Genomic DNA, 8,382 nt, shown 5'->3' with positions numbered 1-8,382 from the left:
CTATTATGTTCTGATTTGCACCTGTCTTTGAAGTGCTGGTGCCTGTGACTGGGGGAGATGGCTGGGATGTCCACAGGCAGGTCCTGCAGCTCCGACCAGCAGATTAGGGAGCTGTCAGATAAGCAGCGGGTCAGCTAAGGCACTTCTGAGAGCGCTCGTGCTGTTTAAGGTCACCATTACCATTTAGCAGAGTGGAAAAAAAAAGGTGTCAAGTCTTCCAACAATGTGGGGTGTTTTTGTAGCGGTTTGCCCGTAAACAGCCGAGTGTGGGGCGTGTGGATTGCTGTGTGTCTGAGCTGCAGTTGTTTTGCTTTTGAACTTTTTAAGCTGGAGGAGCAAGCAGGCCAATAAAAGTGGCTGCCAGCAACCTCAGAGTATTCTGGGCTTTCACAAGCCCCACTTTGTGCTAGGGTTAACCCAAGCAAAATCTGTGGAGAAGGAAAACGGGATGAACGCTGTCTAACCGAATGGGTGTCCTGTATCTGCACTTTGTGTCCACCAGAGCTTTACTCCTTGATTCCTTTCATTCTTAATCAGCTTTATGACACTGTAAGTCTATGAGGTCATGTCCAGTGACCTGTCAATGGTTTCTGTCATGCCAGTTCATGATCTGGTGGGCATTAATGTTTCATGCTTGATGAGGTTGTGGGTGGCTGGGTCCCATCCTGCGCTGTGTATGGAGAGGAGCTTTCTTTCAAAGGGAGGCAGACACATGGTGTGGTGATGCTGCAGGCAGACCCTGGCCATGCTGCCTGCATCTCTGCCTGCAGGCACTTGCTGGACCTAGAGCCACCGCAGCACCTTCTCAGGTGGTGGTGGTGGTTTGTGGGGCAGCCCTGGGATATGGTGGACCCAACACGTGCTTCTTGCCTCTGATCTCAAGCTTTCCTTGGTCTGGCCCACACCAGCCTCTCCTCACTCCATCAGTGGAAGGAAGGTTTATGAGGGTGTGGCAGCACTCACATGGGGAGCACAACAGGATGCGCATCATGGTACAGAGATGAATGCCCAGCACCAGATTCTCTGTGGTCCATGCGAAGCAGCTTGCAATGCTCAGACTGGCCCAGTGCCAGCAAGCTCTGGGTCAGGAAGCCCTGAGGCACTTAATGTCAGGTAACAGCCCTAGGATACCTGCTGCAGGTGTCCCTGCTTGAGCAGGGGGTTGGACCAGATGATCGCCAGAAGCCCCTTCCCACCTCAACCTTGCTGTGTTAATGTGTCTGTGAAGGATGTTTCCCTTATCCTGGGCACACAGGGGTGAATCAGGTATTAAAAGTAATAGCCCAGTGATGCTGCCACTGGTGCAGAGCCTCTTGAGAGCCAGGCTCCTTCTTGTGCTCTTGCTGTGACATGGGCATGAGGAAGGCTGGAGCTACAGCCCCTTCCCAGCTTGTGGGAAGAAATCTGGGGCGGTGAAGTCTCAGCTTTCCATCTGCTGCTTTCCCTCCATGTCCTGGGATTTGCCTACTCAGTTTCCCCTCTCCGTCATCCCTCTGGGCTTGGCTGTGCTGCTGCATCCCGCTGGTTGCTGCCATCATGGATGATGAAACCTTGAAAGAGCAATTCACCGCTATGTGCCTTGCTTGGGACGCAGTGAGCAGAGACCTGAGGAGTGCCTGGCTCTCCCTTCCCACCAGCGTGGCCTTTGGAGGGGATGTACACATTTACCAACTGGATAAAAGAAAGTTTTCAAGTTAATGATCTTTTTTTAACCTTTTTCTTGAAGCTTGTGTTACTTCCAATAATCTGTGCTCAAGATGGGGGTGGGGGTGGAGGATTCCCACAAACTCCCTGACTCAAGCTGCTGGTCCCAGTTCCCTGGGCTCTTTGGGAGCCAGCCCTCTGCCAGGAGCACCTGAGGAAGCCTGCTTCATGCTTGCTGCTTCTCCTCTTCCTCTCTGGCTGTGGCAGTCATGGGAATGGCAGGAGCCCAGCAAACGCTTACACACTGCAGCTCTTCACACTTTGTCGTGAGCTTCAGTCTGGGAAAGTATATAAGAACATCCTTAAAGTTAATTATGTGTTTCAGCACCCTCCTTAAGTAGGCATGTGTTTTTTTTTTAATTGAGACCCTAAGCTGGAGGTGAGAAGAGACAGGATAAGAACCTCACTAGCTTCACCCTGCAGGTTTGAAGTTGATTTTATGCCAAAACATCATTAATTTCTGTGATATCAGAAATTAAGCCTTTGCTGTCTGTGCTCAGTGCTGAGATATGTAGGTCTTGCTACATAGCTCTATTAGCTCAATTTACCTTTCTCTTCCAAGGCAGTTTTATCGCTAATTGACCAGAATTCAAACCAGCCTTCTCTCCTGGTAATGTGGGTTCATTGCTTATAATTGACCTGCTTTTCTGGCAGTGAAGATAGCTCTACTGGCCAGCATATACTGTGTGACTGTAGCCTGTAATTACTTAGTTTTATGCCCTTGAAGGAAAGTTTTAGGAGCTTTCTCTGCTGAATTGGAACTATAAAATAATATATATAAAAGAAAAAATTCCAAGCTAGTCTTTTAAACATCTAAGTAGAGTCAGGAAAGGAAGCTTAGCATTTCAGAGCTGGTGGCAGAATACAGCTTTCTGGAGGGGGTTGTGGATTCAGATCTCCTGGATGGGTGACCAAAGGAGCAATTTTTATGTTACTGTCTCAGAGCTGTTGGTTGTAATGGGTGACACAGAGATAGCAAAACAATTTTGCCGTTCTAAAAGCAAAAGAAACCCTGATGCTTAGGTGCTGCAGTCGACCATGGTCCTGTGCCACTCTGCAGCCTCAGCTGCGCCAACTTTGCTTGCTGGTACCGACCCACTCACACACCAACATCTCCACATACACCCTCTCTGGCAGCTGGCCAGGACACCCCAGTCTCTCTGGTACCCAATTTTTCCTGTAGTCTCACCTGTAGTGAAACATTTGCACCCCGCAGGATCCCAGGACCTTCACCTACTTGCCAACTAGTCCAGCTTGGTGTTTGCTGGTGATCACACACTGACCCCCAGTCCCAGGCCAGCTGCTGCACTCAGACCCCATACACACAGGCATGCAGAACAGTCCCACATCCAGGAAAATGGTTAGAAATTGAGTTTAGTAGAAGATAGGACGGACCGCGCTCATCAGCTCATCATGCATAGGGCATGGCTGGACAAGTGTACTGACCAGCACTGTTTACACAGGGGTGGCCCTTTTTATCTCCTTATCCCTCTGCTTTACTACATATGTTCCTCCCAAAACTATCTTGATTCCTCCCTTCCCCAACTGTGGTTCCTTCCCTAAACATCCTATTGTAAGTCTTGTGCAATCCCCAAATGCCCTCCCCCTACATCCTATGTGTCCACACCCCCTCAGGCCCAAAGGAGCTCCAGTTGAGTCATCTCAATGGGTTTCACAACTGTACCCTGGGGCTGGTAACTCTCCTGGGACAGCCATGGGAGGCAGGCTGTCCCTTTCTCCCAGCCCATAATTTGGGTCTCCACCTGCCATTGTGCTCTGTGCTCCTCTGGGCTTGTGGACATGGGCCAGGGATGGGCTGGTGGCTCCTGGGATGGGCCTGGGAGTAGCTGGGCAGGGTGTTGTTTGGTTTCCCTGCCTGCCATGGGCTCTGTGTTCTCCTTTGTCAGCGTGCAGGTAAGATTTTTATTGCAGAACCTAATACAGCCCACGGAAGTGGCTGAGATGGTCACAGCCATGTTCTGGCACAGCCTTACATGGCAGTCTCCACCAAGAGACTTCCCTCCTGGGAGGTGAGGGGAGCAGGAACAGGTGTCTAAGGGGAATGGCAAACCTCTAGTCCAAGATAATGAGATAAACCATCTTAAAATAAAACTTATCCTGGGAAGGAGGTGACTTCCCATCAGCAGTTCTCACACAGCACCTCTCCCACTGTATCAAAGAGCAGCTTTTGTGCTTCATGCTGCTTTTGGGGGTTGCTCCTGCCTAGTGGACGGGGTCTGAGCTGTGAGATGCCTTCCCTTTGAATCAAGACATAGATTAGATATGAGCAAAGTGTCCAGCTCCAAAGCTTGGGCATTTCTGAGCATGTGTGGATGCCTGAATGCCAGCACCCAGGGATATTTTAGGTACTACATGGCCTCTGGTCAAGTTTAGGCATCTGCAAGACTAAGCAGCTTGGAGGATGGCACATCTGGATTGCATTCCTGAATGTGTGCAGTGCATCAGATGCCAAAGTCAAAGATACCAAAGAAGATGCAAAAACATCTGGACATCACCTAAAGCTCAAAGATTTTCTCCATCTTCTGCTGATATCCAGCATAGAGTGTTGGCTGATGTCCAGCAGAAGTCCTTTTGTGTTCTCCTGCCTTGGAGGTAAGCAATAACATAACTTCTGCCATATAGCCATGAGGGAGAGAAGAAAATTGAGAGAGTGGGAAACACACCTCGCTGTTTAAATTAACCTCTCTGGGGTTCTTTTTAGAAGATAGGAAAAATGACAACCTGATTTACAACAGCCCTTTTCTGCCTTGAAATTGACTGTGTGCCTGTCCTGTCTCTCAGCATCTAGAAATAAATCATCAAGCGCTTCAGAAACACGCTCATAGAAATGTACCCTTTTATTTGTCCACCATATGCACTTGACAGCTCAAACACGCTTTTTCAGGCAGCGCTGCCTCTCCGTGGTTCTTCTCCAGACCCCCTTGAGTTTGAAGCATTGATTTTACATTTAGGCTTTGTGATTTTTTTGCTTGGTTGGGTTCTCTAAGGGGCTGCACAAGGGGACTACAGCAGTTTTTCATGTTGTGTAATGCTGTTTTGGCGAGTTATAATGGGAAACTTAAGAAGGATGAGCGGACGAGTTTTAAAAGCTTCATCCTCCAAAATGAGCAGGGTGTGCACGGATACACAAGGCCAAAGTTCACAAAAGCTGGTGTAATAGCAAGTTGGTGAAGCATCACCTAGCTGCTGTGTGGGCCCAGACCGGCTGTGGTTTTGCCTAGGGCATGAGAGCTGACTCAGAAAGTGCTTTTCTCTCTTTCCACTTCACAGAAAATAAAATCCAAGCTAAACCAAACCATTAAGGTCTGTCCTTCTTACCTCACGTGACAGAAGAGGCAATCTAGAGGCAAAGAGAGAGAACTACCAAGTATTTAATTCCTCTTTCTCTGCTCAATAAAATAACCAAAGATAATCTGCTGGCTAATTTTATGACATAATGGTACACTAGAGAATGAACTTAAAGTAGCTGTAAAACAAAAATTCTTTTAAAAGTAATCACAGTTTTGAAAGTTTGCATTTTCATACAGAGAATGGAGGACTGGACACTGTGTGCTGGGGGGGTGACGATCAGTGCAGCTTCCCTGTCCCCAGGCTTGGACACTCAGTGTGTTCTTAGGCACAGAGGAGAAATGTGGCTGCACTCTTCTGAGCGCGGGGAAGCAGGAAAATTGGAAACTTTGGGTGGGAATATCCTCCCAGTTCTGACCATTTTCTCAGATCTGGAAAGAAATCAATGACAGAGGCTCCTGGGAAGTCCCATGCACAGTCAGGCTTAGCTGGTCCTGCCTGTGGGACAGCTGTGCTCTTGCTAGTTGTTTTGATACACGGAGAACCCTAGTCAATTTTTTTCCTCCAGTTGATAACTAATTGTTCACATAAGAGACATCCAGTTCCCTATGCGAAAGGGTTATGATCCACCTCAAACCTGCCAGGTTATTAGGATGCTCACTTGGATGGAGAAAATTAGATCTCATCTGAGCTTCCCTCGTTGTCACTGAACACTTCAAACAGCAAATTAATTCAAGCCGAGTGAAGTCTTCCTCCTGATTTCATTTTTCAAATTACAAAATGTGAAAGATCTTCATTGCACTCCAAGGCAGAGCAGGCAGATCTCTGAAATAAGACATGCATGCATGCACACACACAAAGAAAACCTGTCTGCCAGCATCCCTGCTACAGACACAAATCTGTGTGAACTTCCCCATCTTCCTCCCATAGAATCTGCTGAGAGCGGGAGGCTGAGATGGCCCAGCAGTGCCTGTGTTTAGCTGGTTCCTTTGCCCTGGGGGTGGTGGCTTGCAGGACTGGTGTGTACTGCTTGATTAGGAGTCCAGGTGATCCCATGCTGCAGGCTTTCAGTTTTCTGGAGTTTCAGTGCTGTTCTCTGAATTCCCAGATATCTGCCTTCTCATTTCCTAGACCACTGCCATATCGTATTTTTCAGGAATAAATCCCCAAATCATCTCTATGGCCAATTCATACTCTTTCAGTTGGTTGTGTGACTCTGAATGCAGGAGAGAGAATATGGGACAGCAGAAGAAAAAAAAAATTGGAAAAAAATATCTTCTTGTGTAAAGCAAGTTTATCGGGGGTGGTCCTGGTGATTATGAAAACTCCCCTAGTCCTTAACAAGATGTGTTCCGTTAAGAGAGCTGGGATCTTGCATGTAAACTGTTTACTTTCAAGTTGTCAAAACTAAGTTTGGAAGAACCTTAGCCAACTCTTGTCTAAATTAGCAATGCCCTGCCCAGTCCCTGGTGCTGCCCTGGGAGGAGCAGCCGTCAGCAAATGGGTCAGATCCACCCCTGAGTGCCAGAGTAGCCTGCACACTACTCCAGGGGTACTACTACTGCAAGCTGAACTTCACTTGAAAATATTCCAGCCCCAATGACGTTGTAGCCACATACACAGATACGGTCTGGGTCACTTGGCCGTGTGAGGACATTATCAGCTATTTGCTGGCTCCACATGGACTTCCAAGTGGCCCAGGCACTTTGCAGCTGTTTTACCCTGTTTGTGCAAACTGTTGGCAGTTCTGGGTCTTCATCATGATACTGATGAAGTTTGATCAACCAGTGGAGAAGACCTGTCCTTATCCTGAGTGCAGTTCGATGGTACACCGAGCTTCCTACCTGCTGGCCACCGCTGGAGGAGGGATGCAGGAGTGGATACACCTCAGTCTGACCAAGAATGGCAGCTCAGCTTCTGGAACCACAAGCCCTGCAGTGGTGACTATGGTTTTCTGCAGTGCATTGGCTCAGAGTGTTAGGGGGGTTTTGCTACCTTCATTTCACATATGTTTATTTGATTTTATTTTTGTATGTGACCTGAAGTCTTAATTTTCTACATGTATCAGTTCTAAGTTACTACATTGTACTTGGAAGGGACTTTTTGATGAATTTCCTTGTCTAAGATTTTTTTTGTTATCATTAGTGAATGATACACAGCTGAATGTATGAATAATACATAATAACCACAGTGAGGGTAGTCAGGTGACATTTCTAGTGGTTTGATGAAGTGTAAAATAATGTACACTCATGCACCCACATACATCCTTTTAAGAGCATGCTACCAGAGTTTCGGGACAGTGCAAGCAGCAGGGTTGGGGCTCCTCTCATCCCTCTCCAGCTGAGAAGTCATCCACTCTCCCTTTGCAGTCAGTAGAGAGAAAAAAATGTTCCAGAGTGTGATTCACCTACCACTTTAGATGTGTATCTTGCAAAGAAGTGAATCAATTCTAGGACTTCCTCCTTAAAAGGAGGTGTGGAGGTATTTATTTTGTAGAAATCTGAAGTTGGAGGAGAGAAATTCCAGCTAGGAAGTACGCTGCAGAAGACAGACATTAATATATTTTTATTAGCAATTGCTTAGGAGGCTATGCTGCCAAGAATAGCAGATTGGGAAAAGGTGTGCAGAGTTACAGCCCCCAGCGGCCTTTTTCTCTGTACTTTAAAGGCTTTTTTTGTGCTAGGAAGCAGCACACAAAGATGCCAGACAAAGAGGAAAGGCTGCTGGGAGCCCTGAAGTCCCCAGTGCTCCAACTACCCAGTAGCCACAAAGTTTTTAACAAGCAGTGGCAAGTAAGCAAGGAGAACTGCTGCCACACTCTGCTGCCCCTGCCCATTCGTTTCAGCCAGCAGTGGATGTACAGCCATGGTACATAGGAGATTTGTTAATTCTTGTCTCACAACAGCCCTGCTTCAGGGATGTTGTATTAAGTAGCCGATGTAACGTAGGTGAGCACATTGAGTAGGTGCAACGGTCTTTCATAACTTTGCTTCATTATATTTTTCCTAGCATAGTCTACATGTAAGATTTTACTGAATTTTAACTTTGCAGAAAGTATTTCAGAGCCAGCATTACTGTGCTGTGAAGTCGCATAGGACAAAGACAAGCTTGCTGCAGAAACTAGTTTTGCACCAGTTCTAACATTATTACTCAGTGGACGCATATTTCTACACTTAAAGAACAAATGCTGTAAATTTGGAGAAGCTGTGCTGTGTGCATTTTCTTATACATCAAAGAACTGAAATCCCCCCTTTACAAATGCAAAAAACCTCAACTGACTCTTAACTATAACGTTATGGTTGTTGCCTGAATGATGCTTTTTTTTTCCCCTTTTTCGGTGTTGTTAGGCTGCTGCCTGCTCTCCCTAGA

This window comes from Falco peregrinus, chromosome 3 (assembly GCF_023634155.1).
Source record: "Falco peregrinus isolate bFalPer1 chromosome 3, bFalPer1.pri, whole genome shotgun sequence".
In the NCBI taxonomy this organism is placed as follows: Eukaryota; Metazoa; Chordata; class Aves; order Falconiformes; family Falconidae; genus Falco; species Falco peregrinus.
The sequence above is the reverse complement of the archived record's forward strand: the minus strand, read 5'-3'. Positions refer to the sequence as shown.